General features: G+C 41.6%; 1 long non-coding RNA gene and 1 other non-coding gene across 6 annotated transcripts; both read left to right on the top strand.

The window, feature by feature from the left end:
* The first annotated feature begins 23 nt into the window (after positions 1 to 23).
* LOC103214996 (uncharacterized) lies at positions 24 to 26,018 on the top strand. Of its 5 annotated transcripts, XR_012092819.1 has the most exons (5): positions 24 to 327; positions 3,105 to 3,239; positions 19,362 to 19,597; positions 21,668 to 21,786; positions 24,556 to 26,018. It is a non-coding gene; the product is annotated as an uncharacterized lncRNA (long non-coding RNA). The 5 variants fall into 5 exon arrangements; XR_012092818.1 differs by having other exon boundaries at positions 21,668 to 26,018; XR_005237387.2 differs by lacking the exons at positions 21,668 to 21,786; positions 24,556 to 26,018 and adding an exon at positions 18,512 to 18,619 and having other exon boundaries at positions 19,362 to 21,372.
* On the top strand, positions 2,951 to 3,020 carry LOC119620841 (small nucleolar RNA SNORD123). Its single transcript, XR_005237405.1, has one exon. It is a non-coding gene; the product is annotated as a small nucleolar RNA SNORD123 (small nucleolar RNA).
* Positions 26,019 to 26,583: the final 565 nt, after the last annotated feature.

Raw genomic sequence — 26,583 nt, 5'->3', positions numbered from 1 at the left:
CTCCTCCTCCTCCTCCTCCTCCTCCTCCCTGCCGGGGTGAAACTCCAGCGCCCCACCCGCGCCCGACCTCCCCGAGCCCCGCCCCTTCCCGGTACGGGACCCCCACCTTCGCTCCCGGGAGCCCCGCTGCACCCCGGAGTTTCATTCCTGCTTCCCCAGTGCGAGTGCGGCCGAGCGCTGACTTTTGGGGGCTCCCTTCCCCGTCTCACTGGGTCCCTTTGCGGCTCCCCAGCCCGCTGTCCCGGCTCAGACGTGGCTGCACCCCGGAGCGGGGCGCCGGCCCAGACCTGAGACGTGGCGATGCCGCTCTGCCGGCCTCGGCTCCAGGTACGTGCTCTTCCCTCGGCTGAATCTGGCCCTGGGGTTGGGGGGCAGGGGCCGTCTGGTCCTCCGGAACTCGAACTTTGTGATTTTGTTCTTTCTGTGTGACACCTTCATCCGTTCTGAGAGTGAAACTCCTTAAAGAAGACGAGAGAGTCAGTCGTTGCGGGTTCTTGGAGGAGCCCTTTGGGGGTGAGCCTCCCGGCTAGTTTGGGTCGATTTCAGAAGGTTGAAGTCCAGGAAATGAACAAATCTGACGAATCGGGGAGGCAGGTGGAGGGGTCCCCAGGTAGCCACGCTGAGCGTTAAGAGAGAAGTCCCGTATGGTCAAAGTCATTCGTCCAATTCTGAGCCGAATACTCCTTGTTGCACTTTTGCAGGATCTTTGGGCCTTACTAAGTACTCAGGTGAAAAGTTTATAGTTGGAGAGCAAGTAAAGTACCTTTGAAGACGTGTATAATTGGATACTTTGTTGCAGGTTTTCAGCTTCTGAAGCAGGCGGTGGGGGAGAGAGGGAGGGGGCCAGCCTCGCGAAAAGAACAAATGGTAAAGTTATAGGAGTATAAGGTATAAAACTTGGGTGCGGAGTCCTGACTGGCCTTGAGTGGCCCTTTCCCGCTGGATGGGGGTGCGGGACAGTATCTCTGGGCCCTTTTTTCTCCATCTGCACCTCAGAGGGAGGCTTGAAGGTCCCTGCATGAAGAAACGTGTGAATTGCCCTCTCCTAACCGCAGTGAGGTAGGGACCCCGTAAGGACCCGTGTTCACACCAGCGCCCTTCCAGCCAGTGGTTGGTTATGGATGGGCCTCGCTGGTCCTGGGCATGGTCCGGCGCATCCATAAGGGTTCCATTGAGCTCTTCAATAAAACAAAGAAGCTATTGCAGGCTGCAGGGTGTCATAGCTCTCGCACAGTAGCCATGCAGACCTGAGAGGACAATGAAAATACAAATTGCCATCGATGTGTCTTTATTTTCTAGAACTTTTTTTTTAATAAAAGAGTTAAGTGAAAGCAGTTCCGAAGGTTTCTATGAAAGCCCAGCCCATCCCCAAATGCTCAGTTTCTGGCACGTGTGATCTGGCTGTCTTGGGTACTCAGCCCTTACTGGGATTTCCTTTAAGACCTCTGGGAGGAAGTGTCAGTAGCCGGCAGGCCTCCTTGGCAAGCATTTCTCCCTGGGTTGTGGCGGGGGCTCCTGGCCTGCTGTGTGGCAGCTGCAGGCTCCTGGGGACCTGAACGAAAAGCTTAACCGTTCTCCCTTCCCTTGCTTGGCACTTAGGACACTAGCTCCATTCCAGACATTCCGATTCTTTTGCCTACGTGGCACAGAGGCCTAGGAGCCTCCCTGGGAGGAAGAGGCAGGCCAAGGTCTTGCCTGGCTGCTTCTAGGGGGGAAGATGTAGGGAGGAAGCTGCCTTCTGCTTGGATTCTGCAGCCTTTGCACGGACCTGTGGAGCCTACGTGGCCAGGGTGAAGGAGACAGAAATTAGAACCCAATGTATTCAGCTAATCCTCTTCTTGCCTCAGAACATTGCAGTTAATACTTTAAAAGAAAAAAAAAAAAAATTCTTAGCATATAGAGCTAAGCAGTGGGAAGAAGATAGCTTTCCACAGCATAACCCAATAGGTCTGATAACATAACACTTAACTGGATAAATTATGTAATTTTGTGTGTATGTTGGGGGAGAGTTGAATTCAGTTTTGCTGTTTGCAGGCTGCACCAATGCACTGTTAAAAGATGTATATTTTAGTGATAATTACAAAATAATTGCTAATAAGCAGGTAAATAAAGCAAATTATAATTGAGTGCATCCTTTGTTTAAAGTGAAATGGATCTACATTGAGGATGTAATTTTGAGTTTTAACCTGGGGAAAGTTCTTTTTATTTATTTATTTTTTTGAAACGGAGTCTTGCTCTGTCACCCAGACTGGAGTGCAGTGGCGCAATCTCGGCTCACTGCAAGCTCCGCCTCCCGGGTTCACGCCATTCTCCTGCCTCAGCCTCCTGAATAGCTGGGACTACAGGCACCCGCCACCACTCCGGGCTTTTTTTTTTTTTTTTTTTTTTTTTTTTTTTGTATTTTTAGTAGAGACAGGGTTTCACCATGTTGGTCAGGATGGTCTGGATCTCCTGACCTCGTGACCTGCCCCCCTCGGCCTCCCAAAGTGCTGGGATTACAGGCGTGAACCACCGCGCCCGGCCAACATGGGGAAAGTTCTTTACCTTTTCTCAGCTAGTCTCTTCACCAGGAGCTTAGACACACCAGCCTGGCAGGGGGATGTCAGTTGTCTGCTTGAAAGGAGAAAGACAGTAATCTGTGTAAAATACTCACCCAGCCCCCAACATATAAGCAGGCTTTCCATAAACAACGTCATTTTGAAGTATATACAAGTATTTCTTTTTTCTAAATAAATTTTTTCTTTTTTTTTCTTTGTAAAGGTCTTGCTTGCTAGAAAGCTATCTGCATTATGCTGCTTCTCATCACATAAAACTAAGGATGATCATTTTTAAACAAACAAACAAAAATATTTAGTTCTCTTCTTTTCAAAATAAAATACAGCTTTCCCTAAACTGTTTTAGGTGAGCCATGCACACAATGTGAAAGAATGAGGAAACCAACAAAACACTTGGTGAAAATGATGAATTCTGGGGCGCTGATTCATGTGACTTGAAAAACGCCATCCATTTCCTGATTCACCTCACTTCTGTTCGGAACTATGAAAGATCACTTATGTTTCTGTACTAATCGACCAATTTTGTCTTGTCTTTCCTTCCCTCCCTAGTGCTTGAATTTCAGCCACATCCCTAAGCTGCCATCTCAGACCAGAGGAACAGGGAGGGGGCTTTCTGGAAAGAACATCACCTGGAAGAAATCAGGACATGACTGTGGGCCATGAGTGACCTTCAAGGAAAGCCAGGTATCTGTGGTATTTAAGATGTGGTAAGATTGTATTAAAATTATAGAAAAAACTTCAATCCAGAAATCGTGGCCTCTTGACATTTACCTCTTAACTGGATTTTCCTGCCAATGGGACACATTACAATCATTCTCCATGAGTGTTCTCTTTTTACCCCTGTCTTCATTCTTTTAGATCCGTGACATTTAAGAACTGAAGAAACGAAAAGATCGTCTGATCAGTCCCATCAGTCTTTTTCCTCATGCTAAACATTGATACGAAGATGTGAAGTTTGATGTCTCACTAAGACTGCCTAGTGCTGCTTTATTGCTCACCTACTTCAAAGTATTGGGAAAACATGATCATGGGTACAGGTGGGGCTGGGTTGCACCCAAACAGGTTTCTTTTGTCAGATTCTTTTGATGGATTAGGAATCTACAAGTGGGGAGATTTTAGGGAAATAGCCCCTACACTTGGGTTTTCTTTACGTCTTTAGGGTTCTCTTACCCCGAGAAACACGCATTCCTCTTTAGTGTAGCAGCCCACTCTATTGGCAAAGTTAAGCAGACTAGTTTTATTTAAAGAGAGTCACCCAGAACCTTAGACAGATAGAAAATACTTGAGGCGCAGATGAGAGTGAGCACAAATGTGCATAGCACATGCAGTTTCCGGCCCTTAAACTGAAGGGCCACGTCAGTCTGCTCCTTCAGGCACAGCCTGGGACCCCATCACGTGCCCGGCTCTGCAGTCAGAGCTTCCACTCAAGTCCACCAGGGCCTGCCTCACACAGCCCATGTCTGGTCAGAGGGTTGCACTTTGCCACTGCCATATGTTCCCAGAGGTTGGCACAGCATGACCTGGACCTCACCTAACCCAGGCAAACTCAGCTCATCTTTGAGCTCTGTGCAACCCATTTCTCAAGGAAGAACCACATTTCCGCACCTCACAGCCACGTTCAAGGAAGCCGCCTGGGTAAAGCAATGACTCAAGGATACAACAAGCAGACCACACAATTAACAAGATGTGCTGACTCGCAGGAGCAGCTGGGGGAGGGTAGGTGTCGTTTTCCCTGTTTATTTTTTTCTTAAGAAGACTTTACTGATTCTTCTTTCAGTACGGGCCTTTTACTAAGATATTGGGCTTTACTTCAGCTATGTGTGCAGAAAATTAAAGGATTCTAGAAGTCTGAAAGTGTTTTGCCTTGTCCTCTTGGTTAAATTTCTGGCTATATTGTCTAGCAACTCAATTTGCTTAAACAAAATTGGTGTGTCGAAAAAGCCCAAGTCATCTTTTATAAGTATGGTCTGGGGAGAAGAAAAAGAAAATGCTTAGTTTAAAAGATTTGTGGACTATCTGAAGAAAATACACATAGCTTGTGGCATGGAGATAAAGCCTCTGGATGGCTTCCAGGCTGTTATTTTCTGACATTGAGTCTTGTATATATCTTGAATGTCTATAAACAAAGAATGGCTATACAGTTTTTTAAAAAGATATGTTTTATACTTATTAATCAATGTCCTCTCTGTTCCTCTGCCTTTGAAAATAGAGCTTTGGGGAAAAATAAGTACCTTTGGAAATATGTTTTCAAAAATAATATTCATCCTGCTTAGATTTAGAAGCACAGATTACTCTGCCTTAGTTTATTTCATTATTTACCAGAGAGATTAACTCAAAATAACCTTGAGTTAATGAAAAGATGATTTATTAAGTGAAATTAAACCCAAAAGTAAAATGTCTCCTGAAGCAAATCCGTAGAAAGAAGAGCCATCAAGGATCCAGCGGGCCCTCCATCAAGTGCTGGTTCAGACCCTCCTTTCCATTCCAGTCTCGTTACCATAATTCACAGTGTCAGTGTCTCTCACCCAAAATACCAACACCTCCTCTTACTGTCTCCCTGACTCCAGTTCCAGTGATCATTCCCCAGTCAGCAGCATCACACCCACCCCTCACACACACGTCGTCATCATCATTACCCTTAATAACACAGACCTGATTTTATTTGAATTGGAAACCACTTGGCTTTAAAAAAAAAAAAATCTCCCTTGCAGCTAGGTGAGGCCATAGAACTCAGCCATAACCCATAAGATGTAAGTGGAGTAGGATTCTAAGACAGGCTTTGTAAAAGGGAGCAGACAACTAAATGGGCATGGTCTTTCCTGTCCTTCTCTCCTAGGTCTGGATTCCCACCTGGAAGTTGATTGTGATGGTGGAAATACCAGGCACTTGTCGGGTGCGATGGTTCATGCCTGTAATCCCAGCACTTTGGGAGGTCGAGGTGGGTAGATCACCTGAGGTCAGGAGTTTGGGACCAGCCTGACCAACATGGTGAAACCGCATCTCTACTAAAAATACAAAAATTAGCCAGGCATGGTGACATGCACCTGTAGTCCTAGCTACTCAGGAGGCTGAGGCAGGAGAATCTCTTGAACCAGGGAGGAGGAGGTTGCAATGAGCCAAGATCATGCCACTGCACTCTAGCCTGGGTGACAGAGTGAGACTCCATCCCAAAACAAACAAACAAAAAATGAAATGCCAGGCACCAGTTTAGACTCTTGAGGATATAAGTTATGAGCCAAGGATAATGATGTAAAAAGTAGCCTAAATCCCCTGTGACTCCATGGAGCCCCTGCCTCGGCCCTGAATTACCTAACCCCAGACTTCATGACCTGAGAAAGAAAGAACTTTCTGTTTTTCTTTAGCCATCATTGTGTCTGTTCTGTTTTTAGCAGGAGAACGTGATTCCTTAACTGATGGAGGGGATTCAGTTCCTCCAGGTCTGGCAGCCCTGCAGCTTCCTCCCTCAACATTGCGGCCTATGCAGCCAGTGCCCCTCCCCCTTTCTCCCACCTGGCTTTCCCATCTGCAACCAAGCTTGTTGCACACCATGTGCCAGACGCATGGCTGCACATTCAAAACAGAATGAAAAGACACACAGAGGCGATCCCTGCCCTTTCAGAAGTTACAGCTTACGGAGTTACAGCTTACTGAGTTATGGAACCCAGAAGTATGTAATTCTAAACCCTCATACATGCTATGAAGGACAAATATATGGGTGTCTGGTTTAGTCTGGGGAATGGGAGAGGCATCACTGAAAAAGTAGCATTTGAGATGAGAGTTGAAGGAAGAGTAGAGACCAGCAAGAAAGTGGGAAAGATAAAGGATAACAGTAAGACTCCAGAAAAGGGTGGAAATGGTGATTAACTTTGGAATGTAATTCAAACACACTTGTTAAAGTATCAAGGATAGTAATAGTAATTGCAAATGAATAGCAATAGATACTGTCATAGTCCATTTCAGGCTGCTATAACAAAAAGCCTTAATTCTCAGGAACATCTAAACAATAGAAATTTATTTATCACAGTTCTGGAGGCTGGAAAGTTCAAGATCAAGGCACCAGCAGGTGAAGGCAGAGTCTCTGCTTCCAAGATGGTACCTTGTTTCTGCATCCTCTGGAGAAGAGGCACACTGTGTCCACACATGGCTGAAGAGCTGGATGGAGAAAAGGGCCCAGCTAATTCCCTCCAGCCCTTTTACAAGCCGCTAATCCCACTTACGAGATCACAGCCTTTACAGCCTAATCACCTCCAAAAGGCCCCACCTCTTAATACTGTTGGATTGAGAATTACCTTTCAACATGAATTTTTGGGAGGATACAGTCAAACCATAGCATTCTTCCCCTGCCCCCTCAAAATTCATGTCCTCATATACAAAATTCATCCCAAATTCGATAACTTATTGCCAAAATTCTTAACGTGTTCCAGCATTAACTTTAAAGTCTAAGTGCAAGGTCTCATTTAAACATGATCTATATCAGATACAGCTGAGACTAAAGGTACAATTCATCCTAAGTCAAACTCCTCCAGCTCTGAGCCTATGAAATCAAACAAGTGATATGCTTCCAAAATACGATAGTGGTACAGGCATAGGATAACATTCCCATTCAGGAAGGGAGAAATGGGCAAGAAGAAAGTGTCACAGGCCCCATGGAAGTCCAAAACCCAGCAAGGCAAACTGTTAAATCTTGAGGTTTGAGAATGGTCTTCTTTGAGTCCATGTTCATCCTTCTGTACACACTGGGGCAAGGGTTGGACATCCAAGGGTCCAACCAGCCCTACCCCCATGGCTTTGCTGGGCACAGCCCATGCTGTAGCTCTCACAAGTTGGAGTCTAGTGCCTGCGGCTCTCCTAGGCTGGCATTGGATGCTGGTGGCTCTACCAGTTTGGGATCTCGGGGGCAACCCTGACCCCACAGCTCTGCTGGTCATTACCCTAGTAGGCACGCTCTGCACCTGTCTCACCTTTGGGACAGTTCTCTGTCTGGGCTCTGGGCTCTCCAAGACATCTTTTGAAATCTACGTGGAGATAGCCATGCCTCCACAGCTCATACACTCTATATAAATGCAGAGTTGGCAGTTCAAGAAAGTCATCAAGGCTTATTACTTATACTTTTCAGAAGGGTGGCCCAAGCCACATCTGAGCCCACTTGAGCCCCAGCTGGAGCAGCTAAAAAGCACTGTGTTAGAATGTGGGGAACAAATACCTGAGGAGGCCCCAGGCAGTGAGCCCTGAGGTGCCACAGGTGCCCTGGGCCCCTCCCTTGAAACCTTTCTGACTTGAAGGCCCTGGTACTCTGGGATCATGATGGGGGCCGCAGCCTCCAAGATGGAAATGCCTTTGGAATCATTCTTCTGTTGTCCGGATCAATAGCGTCTGGCTTCCTTATAGCCACACTAATATCGTATCCAAAGTTACGTTGGCTTAGCCATGCCCTTGGTATTCTCTGAATATTCATTTGCAATTGCTATTCAAAGGGCTGAACATGCCCTTTGAACCTTTACAACCTGGAAAGACTGAAAATTTTCCATCTCTTTAAGTTCTTCTCTTTTTGTTGTAAATTCATTTTTAATTCATTTCTCTTCTCTTGCATTTTATGATAAACAGTCAAGAAAAGCCATGTAGTACCTTGAACGCTTTGCTTAGAGATTTCTTTCACCAAATATCCTAGTATATCACTCTTAAATTCTGCCCTCCACAGAGCACTAGAATGCAGACACAATTCAGCCAAGTTCTTTGCCACTTTATAACAAAGATAGCCTTTCCTCCAGTTTCCAGAACATTTTCATCTGACACCTCATCAAAATGACCTTTAGCATCCATATTTGTACCAACATTTTGATTACAATCTTTTACATAATCTCCAAGAAGACTGAGGCTCTGTCTATAACTCTTCTTATGAGCCTTTACCTTTTATGGTCCATTTATGGCAATCTAGGCTTTTTCTAGCCTACTTTGCCAAACTCAGCCTCTACCCATTACCCAGTTCCAAAGTTGCTCCCACATTTTCAGGTATTCACTACAGCAGCACCCCACTACTCATTACCAATTTCTGTTTTAGTTCATTCCAGGTTGCTATAACAAAAACCTTAAGCTGGTTACTTTATAAACAACAGAAATACATTTCTCATGGTTCTAAAGACTGAGAAGTCCAAGATCAAATCACCAGTAGGTTCAGTATCTGGTCATTGCTTCCAAGGCAAAATTAATCCTTATTTTATTATCAGGATTCCAGTGAATAGAAGAATCATAGGCCAAATACTAACAAATTCAAGGATGTTTTATCATTAGAAAATATGCTAATATAAATCACCTCGTCAACAAATTCTTTAAAAACCATACGATTATTTTAATAGCTGCAGAATATGTTTTGATAAAATTAAACATGTGTTTGTCATTCAAAAAAAAACCTCTTAGCTAACTAGTAATAGAAGGGAATTTACCTAAATTGACAGACTAAAAAAAAAAAAATCAACAAAAAACTTGTTATTTAGTGGTGAAATGTCTTAGGCATTCAATTGAAAGAGAAGATCAAGACAACCTGTACTTTCAATCACTGTTGTTGAAGAGAAATATCTATAAGGACAAATCAAATCTCCTTATGGATATTTCTCTTCAACATCTAAACAGTGATTGAAAAGGGAAAAATTAACTTTTAATTTCAGATGATATAATTGTATCTAATAAAAACACAGGAAAATATGCATATCAACAATTAGAATAAAGAGAAAGTTCTATTAAGTTCTGAAAGACTTTTGTGAAAAAATTATAAAGCTAAATTTAAACCCTAAAGAAGATCAAAATAAATGTATGCTATTCCATATTGATGTACTGGAAGATTCAGTATATAATACCTTGAATATAAAATATTCATACAGAAATATCCATGCTACCCAAATTTATCCTTCAATACAATGTACATCTCATCAAAATCTCAACTGGCTTTTTATGAAACCTAACATCCTAAAGTTTATAAGCAAAGCAAACACAAATTTCCATAAGTGATTAAGGAATGTCTGTAGATTAGGAACAAGGTTGATAAGCATCATATCAGTATTGTTCATAGGGCTATAGAAATTAAGACATGGAGATATTGACCCAGGGACAGACAGAATAATAAACAAAGCCTGTAAAGAGACCCACATAGACCCCCTCTTGAGTGACATGTGACAAAAGAGGTATGTTGACTCACTGGGGAAAAAAGGTACTCAATAGATGGGCCTAAGACAATTGACTACTCATATGTAAAAACAGTGAATTAGTACCCCCCCCTTAGGCTATTTATAGAACAACTTCGAATTAGTTTAAAGCAAAGTGAGAAACAAAACATTACTTACGAAAACCTACAAGACACTATCTGTATGACCACTGGATGGGAAAGCAGTTCTTAAAAAAAGATACAAAGACTAGCCATAAAGAAAAAAAAATCAATACAGTAAACAACATTAAAGTTTAGAACTTCCATATGATGATATACAACTTAAAAACAAGCCATAGCCTAGGGGAATTTTCAGTGCATACAAATGACAAAAGATGGTAGGCAAAATATATTTTCAAAGTCCTACCAATCCATTGGAAAAGGACAAAGCAAAAACTGTACAAATGAAACAAGAAGCTCAATGGCCAATAAGTATAACAACACAAGCTCCCCAATAATCATGGAAAATCAGTTAAAACCAGGATGCATCATTTCATACCAATCAGAGTAGCAATAATTTTAAAAATCTGACAATACTAGCTGTTATCAGATGTTGGCAAGGGAACCTTTAGAGGTGTAAGTTGGTACAATCACTTGGGAAGGCACTGTGGCCACTCTTGCAATGTCTAAAATGTACATTCCATGCAGTGCAGTTGACAAGGTTACAGAAGGGACATGTAGTATACTGCCAGTTTATATAAAGTATGTAAACCAAAAAATCAGATCTATATTTTATGGATACATGCACAGTAGTAAAATAGCACAGAAATGATAAATAATAAATTCAGTAATATGGCAAGGGAGGGAAAAGGGAGATTGTACAAAGATCGTCAAAGGCCACCAACTTTATCTTTGATTCTGTTTTCCACTAAAATGAAAAAAAACAATGCAGCAAATAATGAAAAATGTTAAGATCAGACAGAGATACTTTGGTGGGTGTTCATTAGATTATTATCCTTTTCTGTATGCTCAGAAGATTTCATAATTCAATAGAGAGGGTTAATAGGAAGGAAGAAAGTGCAGACAGGAGGTGGAAACTCATTAGAGCAGTTTTGTCCTGAAGAGAAACAAATAAACTGGTAGCAGGTGGACCTGTGCACAGAGGGTTATATTCCACAGTGGGTCACTGGAAGCATGTTTATATGTTGGTTGAGATAACTCCATGTACAGTGAGAAAGTGTCTACATAATAGAGAAATAAGATAACTCCCGGAATGAAGGCTTTGGAAAGGTAAGAGTTCATAGGAGTTCGTTTGGAGACAGTAGAGCCCCCGCCTTGAATGGTCATTGGAGTAGGAACCAGGGAGACCAGGTAGAGGCAGAAATGGATTCTTCAGTGGTGCAAATTGTTCAAGGGCTTGCTGCCCTGGGGCCTTATGTTTTAGTAATGAAGTATGAGGCTAGATTTGGGTGGGGAGTCGGGAAAAGACATGAATGTTAGAAAAGAGAAGAGAAACTATGAAATCAACATCTTGGAAATCAGGCCAACAAACTTACTGGGAACGTGTACTGGAATGTCCATGCGGTGTTGGATGACCAGTCAAGGCTCATGGTAATCATCCTAGAGTGAACCCCATCAGCATATTTGTGGGATTTTCTCGAGGAACATTCTGTAGCTCAGGCACCGGTGGGATAACATGGATGATTGATTCCAACCAGGAGGTGGCATCCCCACACAAACCGGAGAGAGGAACAGAAAAGTTGAGGATGTCTGCCGGGAGGCGACTTTAAGGATGGTCACACAATGTAAGCTAACAAGGAGGACACAGGGAGAAAAAGGATCATGGTTTCAACAGACTGGAGGACTAGAGGAGGTCCAGAATCCGAATGTTTACTTGTGGTCCAAGATGTGTTCATGATAATAGGGTCTGCAGTGGAATTACTGTTGTTAGAGGAGAGGACAGATGGCCAGCATCCTAGAGGTGTGATCAGTATAGATGTTTAAGTCAGCAAAAGAAACTTCAGTGAACAAAGCAATGTGACAGAGGATGTTCAACAGACAACAGCCACAAGCAAAATCATTTTATAGATGTTGAAAATGTGGTCCAGAGAATGAATCCCAAACTAATAACCGAAAGATCCCGTGAGTATTTGACTCCAAGCTCCCTTCTCTTTCCAGTACCAAACTGCTTATACAAGTTTCAACACAGTCAACTTTACCAGTTATACAATGGAATTTTATCTGAATCTCCAATAACTCCCCTCAAAGGAGCTGAGGATGACCCTTAACCAGTATGACTAATCAGAAATATCTGGGGAATTTTTTCAACATACACAAGCCAAGTCTGATGCTATACATAGTGAATCAGTCTCCAAGGGGTAGGACCCAGACCTGTGGTTTCAGAAACGTTTCCCAGTTACATCTGATGCACAGCCTGTTCAAGAACCAGTGGACTTCAGATTATTTTCAGTACCAAACCTCACCTGTTTTTAAAGCACAGATCATTCCCATAGTCCTGAGAAACAGCTGGACCAAGAGAACAAAGACTTTAGTGCCCGGTTGTGTTTATCTGGCCATCTCTAAGGTTCTAGAATTATTGTTTTGCATGCACCATATAGCAACTCATTCCATCCTGGACTGTATTGAGAAACGTGTTGTCTATTCCGTATCTTATGTAATCACAAAAGAGTTAGTGTTTGCTTATTGTGCTCAAAGATTCACTTTTATCAATTTATTGATGAAATATCCACTTTTACCAGTTTATCTCTATAAAGTGTTTTGCTTATCAGTAATGTCCTCTGCAAAATTCTCATTGCCAGATGTATTACTTTAGAGACGACATAAATTATGGTGGTCTCTCTCTCACTCACACACACACCTTTTCTCTTCTGCTAGGATCAGCTTTCACAGCTGTGTGCGTGGGGGAAGGGGCCTCTCTGGGATATGAACTGAGGAAGGACGCCCCATTGACCTTTGTTTCCTCTCTCCTACCCCAGCTTCCCAGCTCAATCAGCACAGACGTGATTATGTAATCATGCCAATATAAGAGCTACGATTATGTTTACTTCACCCTTCCCCTACCTCTAGTAGATAATATCATTTCAGCTCACCCAGGGAAATGTATCAGAATTTTGGCCAACTGCAGAAATGGTCTATATAAATACACTGCTCCCAGAAAATTCTGCCACACCTTCCAGCCTCCGCCAACTCAAACACCGAGTGAGCTGGTTTGCCTTCTATTTCATCCCCTGGAGCATCATGGGGTGGAGTATGTGGACATAATGTCAGATTCATCCCTATGTGTGACAGCATCAATGAAGTTATAAATATCTAAGGCTTGTGGCATTCCCTAGCGAAGTGTCTCACAATATGCCTTTCATATATCAATAACTAACAGGTTTGGGGGATTTCCTGCTTGCCCAGCTCTAGTCTAAGAGGTTTAAAGTATTAACTTATTGAACTCTCAAATTAACTGTGCTGGGGAGTGTTATTACGCCCACTTTATGGATAAGAACACTGAGGCACAGAGAGGTTGAGTAACCTCCCCCACGATGAAACAGCTAGGAGGCATAATTGGGAGTCAGATGGTGGCACTGCTGACTTCAGAGACTGGCTCTTCCCCAGCACCTCCACGGTACACGAGGGCCAGGGTTGGCAAACTTTTCCCGTAAAAGGCCAGAGAGCAAATTTGTTAGGCTTTGTGAGCCATACAGTTTCTGTTGCAACTCTAGACAATATGTCAGTGAATTGTGTTCAACAAAAACAGACCAGATTTGGCCTCCACGTTATAGTTGCTGATCCCTGCTCTAGCCCAGTGATTCTCAATTTGAGCATGCTCTAAAATCATCAGAAGGGCTTTCTAAAATCAGACCGGTGCCCAGCAACATCCTGAGTTTCTGATTCAGTGGGCTTTGAATGGGGCCCACACTTTGCATCTTTAGCCGTTCCCAAGTGATGCTAATGCTGTGGGTCTAGGAACCACCCTTTGAGAACCACTGCCTGAAGGAACTTTAACAAACACAGCCTGCAGGTTATCTTCTGAAAGCACGTCAACGTTAATGTAAAGTCTTACCATTCCTCTAAGTCATGATGACTTAGAGACTCCTTTGTCTTGCAGTCTCTGGACAAAGACCATGTTTTATCTTCCTGGTATTCACAGTGTCTGAGATGGTGACTTCTGTGTCCTAGGTACTCAAAAATGGTTGCTTGTGGAATGAAACTTAAAGGAATGACTGTAATGCTATGTTAGGTTGTTCCCGTTAATTTTAAAATGTGACGAAAATACTCAGGATTGGAGTAAATCGCTTTAACTCAGAGAATGACATTACCTAAGATAGGCAGCTTGTTTCTATGGTACAGTAAGCCATTTTTCCCAGTTCACTCATTTAAAGAAAATATACACCTTAAGATAGTCCTGAGTTTTGCCCAAGTCACATTAAATGTAGCCTGCCCCAAGTTATGATCCTATATAAGAAGCAGCTCTTGCTTGTCAAGATATTGTTCCTTAGGGATGAAGGACAAAAGAAGTTGTAGGTTATGGGATTTTGCAGAAGGCATTACCAGTCCTGGCAAAACCAGCTCTTACAAAAAGATTGGGATCAGGCTGACTGAACACACCTAGATATAACTTGAGCAGAGGATACCTGCCAGGACTGATTTCCCCCTTCGGTAAACAGCCAGATACAAGGCAATGTGCAGGCCATTTAAAATCTCAGTGCTGTGACCAAACCAGAGCCTCGTGGTTCACTGTATTTAGAAAAACAGGTGGGAAATTAAAAATCCTCCAAACTATTTTGAATTGGGAAAAGAAAACCTCATTTGGTTTCAAAGCATTTTTTTTTTCACTTTTCCTAACTCTGAGAAAATGTGAACACTGTAGCAGATTAAAAAGACTGCTCGCTGCCTTCCATATACACAAATCAGGGCTTTCCTGCGTCCAAATGTTAATTTGAACTGACAAAACACTCTCGGCACTTTAATTTTATTTCATAATGAAAAGGCAAACTTAACTTCTAAGCATTTTTATTCCAAGTTTAATGGCTTACATTCCCAGGGTCAGCAAGCAGATGGAGTTGGAGACGAGAATGTATAATTGCAGATTATGAAACAGCAAAAATTAATATTATTTTGTTAATGTCAAGATAGGATTTGAGAGCTAGAAGGGATTTTCAAGATCATTGATCCTAAACCTCATCAGACAGATGAAGACACTGAGGCTGAAGTGATTATGTGTCCTTCACATAACTGGCTTTGCAGAGCCAGTTGGGGACAGAGCTGCATCTGCTGCCTGGTCTCCTGGCAATTAGGCCAGTCCTCCCACTGCAGTACACCACTATCCTCATCAATTCCTTACAAGAAAAAGGCTCTTATTTATCCTTTACTGCTTTACCTTTCAGTGTGGAAGTGTGTGTGTGTGTGTGTGTGTGTGTGTGTGTGTGTAATAAATGAGAAGGAAGAGGGGAAGGGGGAGGGGGAGGAGGAGGAGGAGGAGGAGGAGAAGGAAAAAGAAGGAAAAGCGAAGAGCCAGAACTGTTGGAGTGCAACCATTTGCAAATTTCCCAGGGACCTAGCTCCTTCTGCCTGTGACTCTGCCATTCTCAGTGGGCTGCCCACGTCATCATGGTCCATGGTTAACCATCACCTTGAAAATTCCAGCCAGGAGGGAGGAGAGAAAGAAGTGGAGTGCATACTCTTCCCCATGCAAATGTGCCCTGGGTGGCACACATGCATTTCCTTGGCCAGAACTTACTTGCATGGACAGACCTAGATTGTGGGTCACCATGCGCCCAGCTAAACATAGTATATAGTATTATATCCAAAAGAAACAATGGTCACTGAGGGCTATCTAGAGGTTTCTTAGTTGACTCGCTGGCCATCCAATATCTGTGCTTACCTTTCATCTCACATAAAGAACACACGTATCCTCAACCTAATGGAGGCAATCTGTATATGTCTTATTGCTACTGCTTTCACCTTCAAGTTCATGATCTGTACCTGACACACAGTGTTATCCACTAAGTCCAGGCTTCCTCCTCTCAGTTGAACAACTGTAAACTAAAAGACAAGTTTTCTGTGCACCCATTGGATCCAATATAGAATGGTAGAGTAGGAACAGAAACTTCAGTGGCAGACAAATGGCAGTGGTGGATCCCTGCTAATGAATGCATGCTTCCCAAGAGCCACTGCTGTGAGACTGAAGTCACTCCATCTGGTATCCCCTGGGAAACTCTCTGGAAGGAGATCACTAGGAGTGTGTGGGAGGGGGTATTAGGCCATTTTCACACTCTATAAAGATACTACCTGAGACATTTTATAAACAAATTTATAAACAAAAGAAATTTATAAACAAAAGAGGTTTAATTGACTCACAGTTCCTCATGACTGGGGAGGCCTCAGGAAACTTACAATCATGGTAGAAAGCAAAAGCAAAGCAAAACACGTCTTACATGACAGCAGGAGAAAGAGCGCATGCAGGGCAAACTGCCAGACACTTATCAAACAACCGGATCTCATGAGGACTCCCTCATTATCATCAGAACAGCATGGAGGAAACTGCCCCCATGAGCCAATCACGTTCCACCAGGTCCCTCCCTCAACACATGGGGATTACAATTCTAGATGAGATTTGAATGAGCACAGAGAGCCAAGTCATATCAGAGTGCATTGCTCTGGTTCAGCTGGGGCACACACAGCCTTTGCCAGTCACCCCCAGCAGGGTGGCCTGAGTCACCAATCAAGCGTGTCTGGTGGCCTCTTTGGCAACAGAATTTCCTCAAAAACTTAGCAGGCGACTGTCATTTAAACCTGAAGATTTAGCATCTTTATTTCCTGGACTCTGTGTACTGCCAAAAGTCCTCTCTAGTTAATGGTGTCTACCTTGGGAGTGTCAGGAATATAGTCCTTGTGGGAAGGAAATTCCCCTATTCTGGTCTCTCACTTTTTGGCAGAAAAGTCCGTAAGTGAGAAGAGTTAGCAAAATAGGATCACACAGTTCTATCTCCTCCCCTTGCAGTCCATTTGGAACCACCTCTTATCACTGTTTCAGTTTTGGATAAGGTTTGGCTTTATCAAACTTGCAAAGTCCCAAGAGAACTCATATTCACTTCAAGTTGACTGTGGGCTATAAGGATGTTCCCATCATGAGAGGATCTAACTTAGCAGAGCTCTGGTTCTCTTTCATTTTTGCTTGATGTGCAGCCACCTCTAGCCTAAATTTGCCTCTCTCATGAGGACTTCTCTCAAAAGTGTCAAGTGTCAACAAGAAAACGTCAACATTCCGAATTTTCTGATCATTTCCCCTACTGTTGGTCATACCATGTGTTCTTCATCCCAAGATGCTGCAGAGACAATGTCATTACATGTTTTGTCACTGCATAACAAGGGTCACCAGCTTTCTACCCACCAAAATCTGCACTTTTGCTGTCCACTATCCAGATGCTTTCTCTAAGCCAATGACGTCAGATTGGCCAGCTGGATTCTAACAAATGCCACGCACAACATTCTCTTCCAAGTACCAAATTCTGCCATATACATTCAGCTGTGTATGAGAATGATCCAAATTTGCAGTGACCTAAACACAAAATGAGTTTATTGCTTTCTCCCATAAACATCTAATGTGGTAACTGTGCTCCACAAGGTCATGGGGCACTCAGGTTCCTTCTCCTTGTCATTTTACCATGCCTTGGTAATGTTCTGGTTTCGATGGCCCAATATTTCTCACCACCATATTTTGCTTTTCAGCCAATAGGAAGGGAATGAGATGGTTGGTATTATCTTGCCTGCTAAGTAAGGCACAATTTGGAGATTTCACACATCACTCATTCAATCCCATTATTAGGAATTTAATCTCAGGAATAAACTTACTTTTTTAGGATGTCAAAGTCCTCAGACAAGGGTTTTTATTGCTAAAGAAGTAGAGGGAGTTTGTATTGCAGAACATGAACAGTCTCTGCTGCATTATGTACATCTTTTTAATATTCAGCATAAATATCTAGAACACAACCTATAATTAAAGATGGAATTCAGCATGGATATGCTGTTTATCTCTAAATCTCCTTATCTAGAATATTGGTGAACCTATCAACCAGGAATTCCTGGGAAATTTCTTATCCAAACCTTTAGGGCTATCTGATCTTTTGCTGTCATTTGATTTTCCTCTAACTCTTCCAAAATGGGCATCCACACAGAATTACGTCAGACCAGCATTTGATATCCAAAATGATATTAATTTGGTGAGTAAGTCTTTATGTAACTGTTCAAACTTCACATTTTGGATGTATCTGGTTTAACTCACTATTTTAACTTGCCCATTAAGCTTTTATTTTCAATGAACATAATTTTATTACTAGAATTTACATAATCTTTTGGCTATTGAACTTATTTTCTGTTTTCTGTTGTGTCATTAGTATCTGAAGCATGCTAATTTTTTAGTCATTATCCTATTATTCTTGTATCTGAATCTACTGTTTGTGTTTTCTGCTAATTTTTGCACATGGTAGCCTGTTCTTTTTGTGATTTTTAAATGTAGGTTGTGAGTTTGTTTGCTCTGTGGGGCTTTATGAAAATCCGGAATGTCCTGGATTAAAAGTTTCCCTCTTTTAGAAGGTTCTGGGCATGCAGGAGTGGTACCAGGCAGGGATAAATTTTTGTTGTTACTTTCCTCCTTTGGGGGCTCCCAAGGATAGTCACATCAAACTAACACCTTATGAGAGAAATACTGTTATTATTTTAAGGGAAGAGTTTTTCCCACCAAGATCCCAGAAGACAACCTCTTTGTTAACTATTTGCCAGTGAGTGGATGTTTTATATGCCTGTTCAATAGGGCTGACTGTACTGGGATGGGATTTCACCACATCATCACGCATGCTCCAAGGACTTATTTGCTCTGACCCCTAAAATCCACGCCTATGGTCGTTGGTTACCAAGAAAGGTACGCCCTGTTTCCCCCTGCTCCCCGCCTCCAATTCACCCAACACAACTGAGTAAATATCTATTTTCGATTCTGTGGCCTTGAGAATTTCCTTACCTTCTTTTGAGCTTAGCCATGTATTTCAAAGAAGTTAGTTTATTAGTTTATTTTTATCTAGCTTTTGTAGGTGTTCTGTAGTATAGTTTCATAATACTTAACTGTTTCCATAAAGAGAAGTCAGCTCCCTAATTTCATTCATGAAGATGCAAACTGTTACTTACTTCAACCTAATAAATCGCAATGGAAGCAACTAAAAGACAATATTTACAACATTTGTGAGGGACAAGTGGTCAGTATGCTTGTATGACGTGGCATATCTGGCTATTTAAGCTAGGTTCCAGAGGCTCTTCAGTACAAACTCCACCTCTCCTTCCCCAGCAACTCACTCTGTCGCACAAATCTCAGTAAGAGTTTACACTCTCTGCTATGCCCAGTAGTAGGGAAGGCAACAAGGATGGGAGGCATGAAAAAGGCAAAGATCAAAGAAGGAAGTCTGAATTTGTGCTCCTGTATTTTAGGCGAGACCAGAAGCTTTGGGGGGACTCATGACTTTAAAAGTTCATGAGAAACTTTCTGAGACTCACAAGCACTAGGAGAAATGCTTCTAGGTTCAGGAAATCAGATGTGGTGTAAAATTATAAAAAAGAGCACATTTCCTATTTCTGGAATTTTTTTTTTTTTTTTTTTTTTTTTTTTTTAACAGGGTCTCGCTGTCTTACCCAGACTGAAATGCAGTGGTATTTCATGACTCACCACAGCCTCAGCTGCCTGGGCTCAAGCAATTCTCCCACCTCAGCCTTTCAAGTATATGGGACTACAGGCATGGACCGCCACACCCAGCCAATTTTTAAAATTATTTGTAGAGATGAGGCTGGTCTCAAATTCCTAGGCTCAAGTGATCCTCCCACCTCAGCCTCCCAAAGTGCTGGGATTACAGATGTGAGTCACTGCACACAGCATGGAAAATTCTTGCAACGTTAGAACAGGCATGGCAGAGTTTATGGGATTGGCACCACTCTTTTTCCACTCAAGAGAAGATAGTTTTTCTGTTGACTCCCTCAGGGTATTCTTGACTGTTGGTGGCAGCAGTGTGGCTTCCCAATACTGTGTCTTGACAGTAGACATGGGCAAGTGGGAGCCAGAGCTAGACACACAGAGGAAAGCAGACAGCAGGTGGTATGGGTTCTGACCACCTGGGCTTGTTGGCTTGTGTGAGGCACTCCTTTGGGGACTCCCAAAAGTAACTCAGAGAAAATGCTTTGTAGAGAGCTAATTTTTAGCAATCAGGCTAGGGGTCACTGAGCTCCCATAATTGATTGAGTCTCTAAAGTTAAGGGGACTTTATACTGGCAAGATATGGGTAGACCATCTGAGTGCTGCTAAACATACAAAGAGTGTTCAAGTGATGGGCATTTAGGTTGATTCCATAAAGAAAATGTGGCATATATACACCATGGAATACTATACAGCCATGAAAAAGAATGAGACCATGTCCTTTGCAGGAACACAGATGGAGCTGGAGGCCATTATCCTTAGTAAACTAACTTGGGAACAGAAAACCAAATATCACATATTCTCTGTAAGTGGGAGCTAAATGATGAGAACACATGGACACATAGAGGGGAGCAACTCACACTGGGGCCTATCAGAGGGTGGGGGATGGGAGGATGGAGAGGATCAGGAAAAATAACTAATGGATACTAGGCTTAATACCTGGGTGACAAAATAATCTGTACAACAAGCCCCCATGACACAAGTTTGCCTATATAACAAACCTGCACATGTACCCCTGAACTTAAAAGTAAAAATACAAAAAAGAGTGCTTAAGAAAAAGTCTCAAACAAAAGATGAATGAAAGACAACTCATAAAAAAAGAAATGAAATAGATTTCACACATAAAAAATAATTTTACTAAAAAATTTAAAAATGAAATAACAATATTATTTCCATCTACCAAACTGACAAAGATAATTATGTATTTGCTCTCTTATTTATCTGACTGATGGGCATGTAAACTTGTATAAGTGTGACAAAGAATTTTTTATAGCTATAATGAAGCCTCCTGAATCTTATGGCCCTTTCAATGCCTATTTCAACACATGGAAAATTGTTTATGAGATACTCATAAAACTTTGTATAATGTAATTATATTATGACATAGGTGAGTAGCATAGATTGTAAAACAATATGTATGGAATATAATCCTAATTGTATATATTTATACAAATATGCATTAAAAAACAACTGGAAGTTTGTACAGTCATCCCTCATTATCCATGGAGGATTAGTTCTGGGACTCCCTGTGGATACCAAAATCCATGGAGACTCAAGTCCCTTATTAAAATGTAGCACTTGCATGTAATCTACACATATCCTACTATATATTTTAAATTATCTCTAGATTACTTATAATACCTAATACAATGTCAATGGTACATAAACGGTTGTTATACTGTGTTGTTAAGGGAATAATGACAAGAAAAATTCTGTGAATGTTCAGTACAGATACAACTCTCCATTTTTAAAAAACATTTTTGACCCATGGTTGGTTGAATCCATAGGTGCAGAACCCACAGGTATGGAGGACCGACAGCACACAGATAAGTGGTTATCACATTCTTCAATCTGAATTTCTCAATTACATTTTTTTTCACAATAAGCATGAGCTCTCTCTATACTCAGCAAAAAGAGAATAAATGCTATTGTTGTGATCATATTGTCTTCATCAATTGGCTTTTCGTGGCCTTTGATTTTTACTGCCATTGTTTCTAATGCACAGATCTGGAGAGAAGCTCAAGAGAAGGAAGGCTCCCTCTTCCCACTCTGGGCTCCTATGACCAGGGCTGGCCCCTCACAGCTGCTGCCAAAGAGAATTTCCACAGACCCAGTTGGCTTTTGCTTGGACGACCCCACTCATGGTTAGGACGTTCCCTTAGTTAACTGTTCCCCTTCACTGAGGACTCATGTTTCGCATTCTTGTTTGTTTTTCTTTTTGCTTCGTTTGGAAAGATCACTGTCTGGATTATTCTGCTGGTGATCAATTTCATCACTCAATCTTCCTACTGAGTTGCCTGTGCATATTGGGTTAAACCAGAGAAAAGTGTTTTCTATGAAAGTTAAAAAAAAAGGTAAGTAATAGCACTTTGATCTAATTTAACCTATTTCTATGATACCTAAGTTATCCCATCAAGTGGAAAAAATTTCATTTTTCTGATTGATTAGAAATTATGGTTAACTGGGTGCCCCACATGGATAGTGGTGCCAGACAGAGCTACAAGGGCCCTGAGCAATACTTTCACATTAGTGGAAATTGGTTTATTTTTTACTTCAGTATTTTTTGAATATGGTTTTCTCACTAATCTAAGCCATCAATTTGGAGGATCAGGTTAGAGTATTGACATTGAAATAAGCTTCATACATATAAAAAAAGAACGATTTCCTCCTGGATTCAATTTAAAGGAATAAGCATGAAAAGAAAAAATAGATAACTCTCACAAAATTTAATACATTGATTGGATTTGCAAGATATTTTTAAATAAAATTTAATTCAAAATGTTGAAAGCTACAGATGACTGGAAATAACGTAAAAATAGAAAATCCAATTTTAAAATACGTATTTCATGTTGGAGTAGAAGAAACATGCACCTCAGATTGTCCCTAAAGTTCTCAAAGTAGAAGAATAAAATAAAATTTAATCTAGAAATAAAAGTAGAACTCTTTCAGCAGCTCTTGGGCAATAATTAGTAAATGGGTCAAGTAATTACTATTTAATCTAATTGTCATTTTCTTTATAATAGTTTATTGCCTTTAACCTTGGTTTAAGAAATGAGATTCTGATGGTATGAAAGTGATGATATGAGTATTCCTCAGGCAGGTAGTTGGATGCACATATCTGAAATTCAAGAGAGGGATATGGGAGTCCTCCATTCACAGATGATGAGTCTGGGTGAGAACAAGTGAGAAGAACCAAGTGCAAGAATTGAGTTCCTGAGCTCAGAATTCAGGGAAAAAGGAGTAACCAGCAAGGAATCCATGAGTGCCCAATGAGACAGGAGGAAAACTAAGAGAGGTCAGTGCAGGGAAGCCAGGAGCAGGAATATGTCCAGGAAGAGGCAGAAATCAACCCCATTAATGCTGATGAAAAGGCAGCTACAGAGAGAATTGCCCATTGGATCTAACTATGCCAAGGTCACTGGGGACCTTAACAAGGGCAGCTTTTGTGGAGTTGTGAGTCTGAGACAAAGTGAGAGAGTCATGAGTCTGAGAGATTGGATCCTAACATTTCAGATCAAACCAAGAGCAGAATGAGGACCACTTGTCTAAATATTTAAAATGTAAGTGAAACTAACAAGTTGTTTCAGAAAAGATGCTCTATCTTCATACCTTGGGAAAAGATACTTTTGATGTAAGATGTTTCCATAGGAAGAAAGTGGGGGAAAAGTATCTGGGATCTCTATGAAGATTTTCTTACAACTGCATGTGAATCTACAGTTGTCTCAAAATGTATCTCAAAAGTTATCATTATCTCAAAAGTTAAAAACTGCTAGCTTTATTAATAACCTGGAAGGACAGGCTTGAGTTTAGATATTAGAATTCCTCAGAGTTCTGCTTCAGAACCTGGAGAAAGGACTACCTGTAGAATTTTCAGGGCCCAGTGAAATGAAAATGTGGGACCCCTGGTTCAAAAGTGATTAAGCATTTCAAGATGTTAATAGCAAGACATTAAACCAAACGTGGAGACCATGTGAACACAGGACCCCGTCTGACTGCACAGGATGCATGATCTCCTTCTAGCAGTTGTATGGACTTGTGTGGTTTGAACTTCTCCCTGGCACCATCATCTTGCCCACCTGTGAGGCAGAAAGGGAGGAAGGTGTAACCTGAAAGCTATCAGAGGTCAAACATCAAAAATAGAGACAGATTCTTGATGACACACTTGCATCCTTCAAGTCTTTGTTCATAAACCGCTGTCTCCGTGACATCTACTTGATTAGCTGATTTAAGATTTCACCCCCTCTCCTCACATGCCCATTACTGATATGTATTTTTTTTTCCAGAGCATGTATCACCTTCTAACACAATGCATACTTTATTTTATTGTGATTATTGTTGATCTCCTCTCACTACTAAGTTAACACCATAAGGACAGGGATTTTGTCTTTTTTGTACTGAAAACCATGCCAAGCCCATATTTAGCACCCAATAATATATCAAATAAATGTATGGTTGGAGAAACTTAGGGTCTAATAAATCAGCCTTAATGTGAGGGCTCCCTGGAAAAAATTCCCCAGCTACAGAATATCTGTCTCCTCTTGAATGTGAGTCCCAAATGACACAGTGGCACACTCTTGTTTCCTCTTTAAAATGGAAACATTGCAAAGGCTTCACATCATGGAACCCTAGGGTTGAGTTCGCCTTTTATTGCTTTTGGACATAAGACCACAGACCAAAGCAAGAATACTGGAGATGTCACCTTTAAAATATAAAACTGAAAACAGCGAAAGTTAGAGAGTGACTGAGTAGAAGAATAGGCAACATTTTAAAATTGATTTTACAAAGGCAGTCATCAGACAGCACTGTGTCATTTTAACTCAAGATTCTCAAGTGGCTCTCATGCTGATTGTTAAAGCAAGAGAATGATTGGCCCTAAGATGATGTACTCCTCCCAAGAATCTGAAATTCATAGATCATCTGGAAGGACCAGAGTGCTTGTGGAGTGATGGGGGATGGGGTAGATTATTATGGGAAAGAAGAGGGCTCCTCAAAGGAAAAATGCAAAAAGGAGACTGTAAGAGAGAGGCATCAAAAGCAGATTTTATCACTTCCCCAGGGCTCCTGAGTGCCAGAGACGATTGTCTGAGTCTAATTAAGAAGTATGGACTTGGATCTCATTTCAGGTTATGGATAAAATCAGTCTTATATCAAGTCATCTTGCTTCTGGTGCCTGTGTTTATTAAGCTCAGGAACAGAGGAAAAGCCAAAAGGCTCCTTCCAGGAGACCTGCATTTTGTGTTATCTGTGCTGTTTATGATCAACCTGAGGAAGCTCTACGTACACGTCCACAGCACTTAACCGTGTTTCTTTGATTATTTGGGTTCCAAACCAAGATTGTGTCTCACTTTTGGGCCTTCTCATGGCTGTCTGCTGGAGTCAGATAATAAAGTAAAAAGAAGTTGGACAAAAGAAAAGAAAAAAATACATAAAGTTTACCTGTTTTAGTCCTACACTTTCCAGTACTCCATGGAAAATTCCATCTCTTCATTTGATGGTCTTGATTCTAGAATTCAAATGTTGCCTGATCACTTTTCCCCAGCTTGCCACCCACTCTGGATGTGGGATGTGGCTGAATCTCAATGATTACACAAAATGGAAATGGAGGCACATCAGAGATTTATTGTTTCAACCTTGGAGACTGAAATATATTAAAATAAGTGGCAAAAATCATGAATCATTGCTTGAAAATGCTCGTGAGTTTTCACCTTGGGAATTCAAGGTTACATAACTAGATAATTATGCTTTGCATAATATGTCAATCTTTGGGCTTCCATATCAGTCACAATATTAGCAAGAGAAGAAAATCTTCAGCTGTCTATACCCAGCTGCTACCGTGGAAACATCCCAAAGTCTAATTAAGAGTTTGAAAAAAATAGTTGTAATACTCCCTGAAGAACTCATGTACATTCCAACAACATTGGGAAGAGCGATAATAGAATTCTACCATGTAGTTAATATTAGTAAGTCCAGGAAAGTATTAAAGAACAAACATTTTGACCACAGCATAGGGACACCTTGCAGTTTTTGCCCAGAAGGACTGATGTGACAGCCGTGTGCAGCTCCTCCCATTCTTCACCTGTACAAATGGAAGAGTTTATTGTGTCACTGTTCTTCAAAGATAACTTTCATTATTGTTGTTTGCTTTTGTTGTTATTGTTCATAAATCTTCAGATCAAGGAGTGTCTGATGGAGAGACTACAGAAAACACTGACCTTTGATTGACAGTGATTAGGCAGTGTTTTCCTCCACTAGAGCATGAGGTACGTCACACAGAGGGTGAGAAATGAAGACGTATGGCCAAGAGAGTGCATTGGGATAACTTGTTTTGTCGACTCTTGGCTCTCTCTTCCTGGAAGAAGGTTCTCCCTCCCCTTCTTCACGTGGTCAGACTGCACAAGGAGACTTGCTTTGGCTAGCAGTGTGAGCTGACAGGGTGTGTACGCTGCATCTGAGCAGATGCTTTAAGAACTTTGGTGTGGGCTGGGCACGGTGGCTAATGCCTGTAATTCTAACATTTGGGGAGGCTGAGGTGGGCAGATCACGAGGTCGGGAAATCAGGACCATCCTGGCTAACATGGTGAAACCCCAGCTCTACTAAAAATACAAAAATTAGCCAGGCGTGGCTGCATGGCTGTAATTCCAGCTACTCCAGAGGCTGAGGCAGGAGAACTGCTTGAACGCTGGAGGCAGAGGCTCCAGTGAGCCGAGATTGTGCTCCTGCACTCTAGCCCGGGTGACAGAACAGTACTCCTTCTCAAAAAAAAAAAAAAAAAAAAAAAAATATATATATATATATATATATATATATATATATATGCACACACACAAATACACACACACACACATATATATATAAAGAACTTTGGTGTGTTTGTCTCACTTCTGAGGCTCCTTTCCTTTGGCCATGACCAGGACATGTCTCAAGTAGGGGCTGCTCCTTCAGCTTTTATCCTGGAATAAAGTTACATGAAGCCAACCCATAGGGAATGTAAAATATGAATGTGAAATAAACCAGAGATTTGAGGGTTGTTTGGAACTGTAGCAAAATAAATATAGTGAAAACTGATAGATTCTGGAATTACCTATTTAGTTGAGTACCCGTACAACAAGAGTAAAGCAATGCTGTGCCTACAAAGCATCAGGTCAACATG

Source organism: Chlorocebus sabaeus, chromosome 4, assembly GCF_047675955.1.
Source record: "Chlorocebus sabaeus isolate Y175 chromosome 4, mChlSab1.0.hap1, whole genome shotgun sequence".
Taxonomy (NCBI): Eukaryota; Metazoa; Chordata; class Mammalia; order Primates; family Cercopithecidae; genus Chlorocebus; species Chlorocebus sabaeus.
This window is presented reverse-complemented; position numbering and strand designations above follow the sequence as displayed.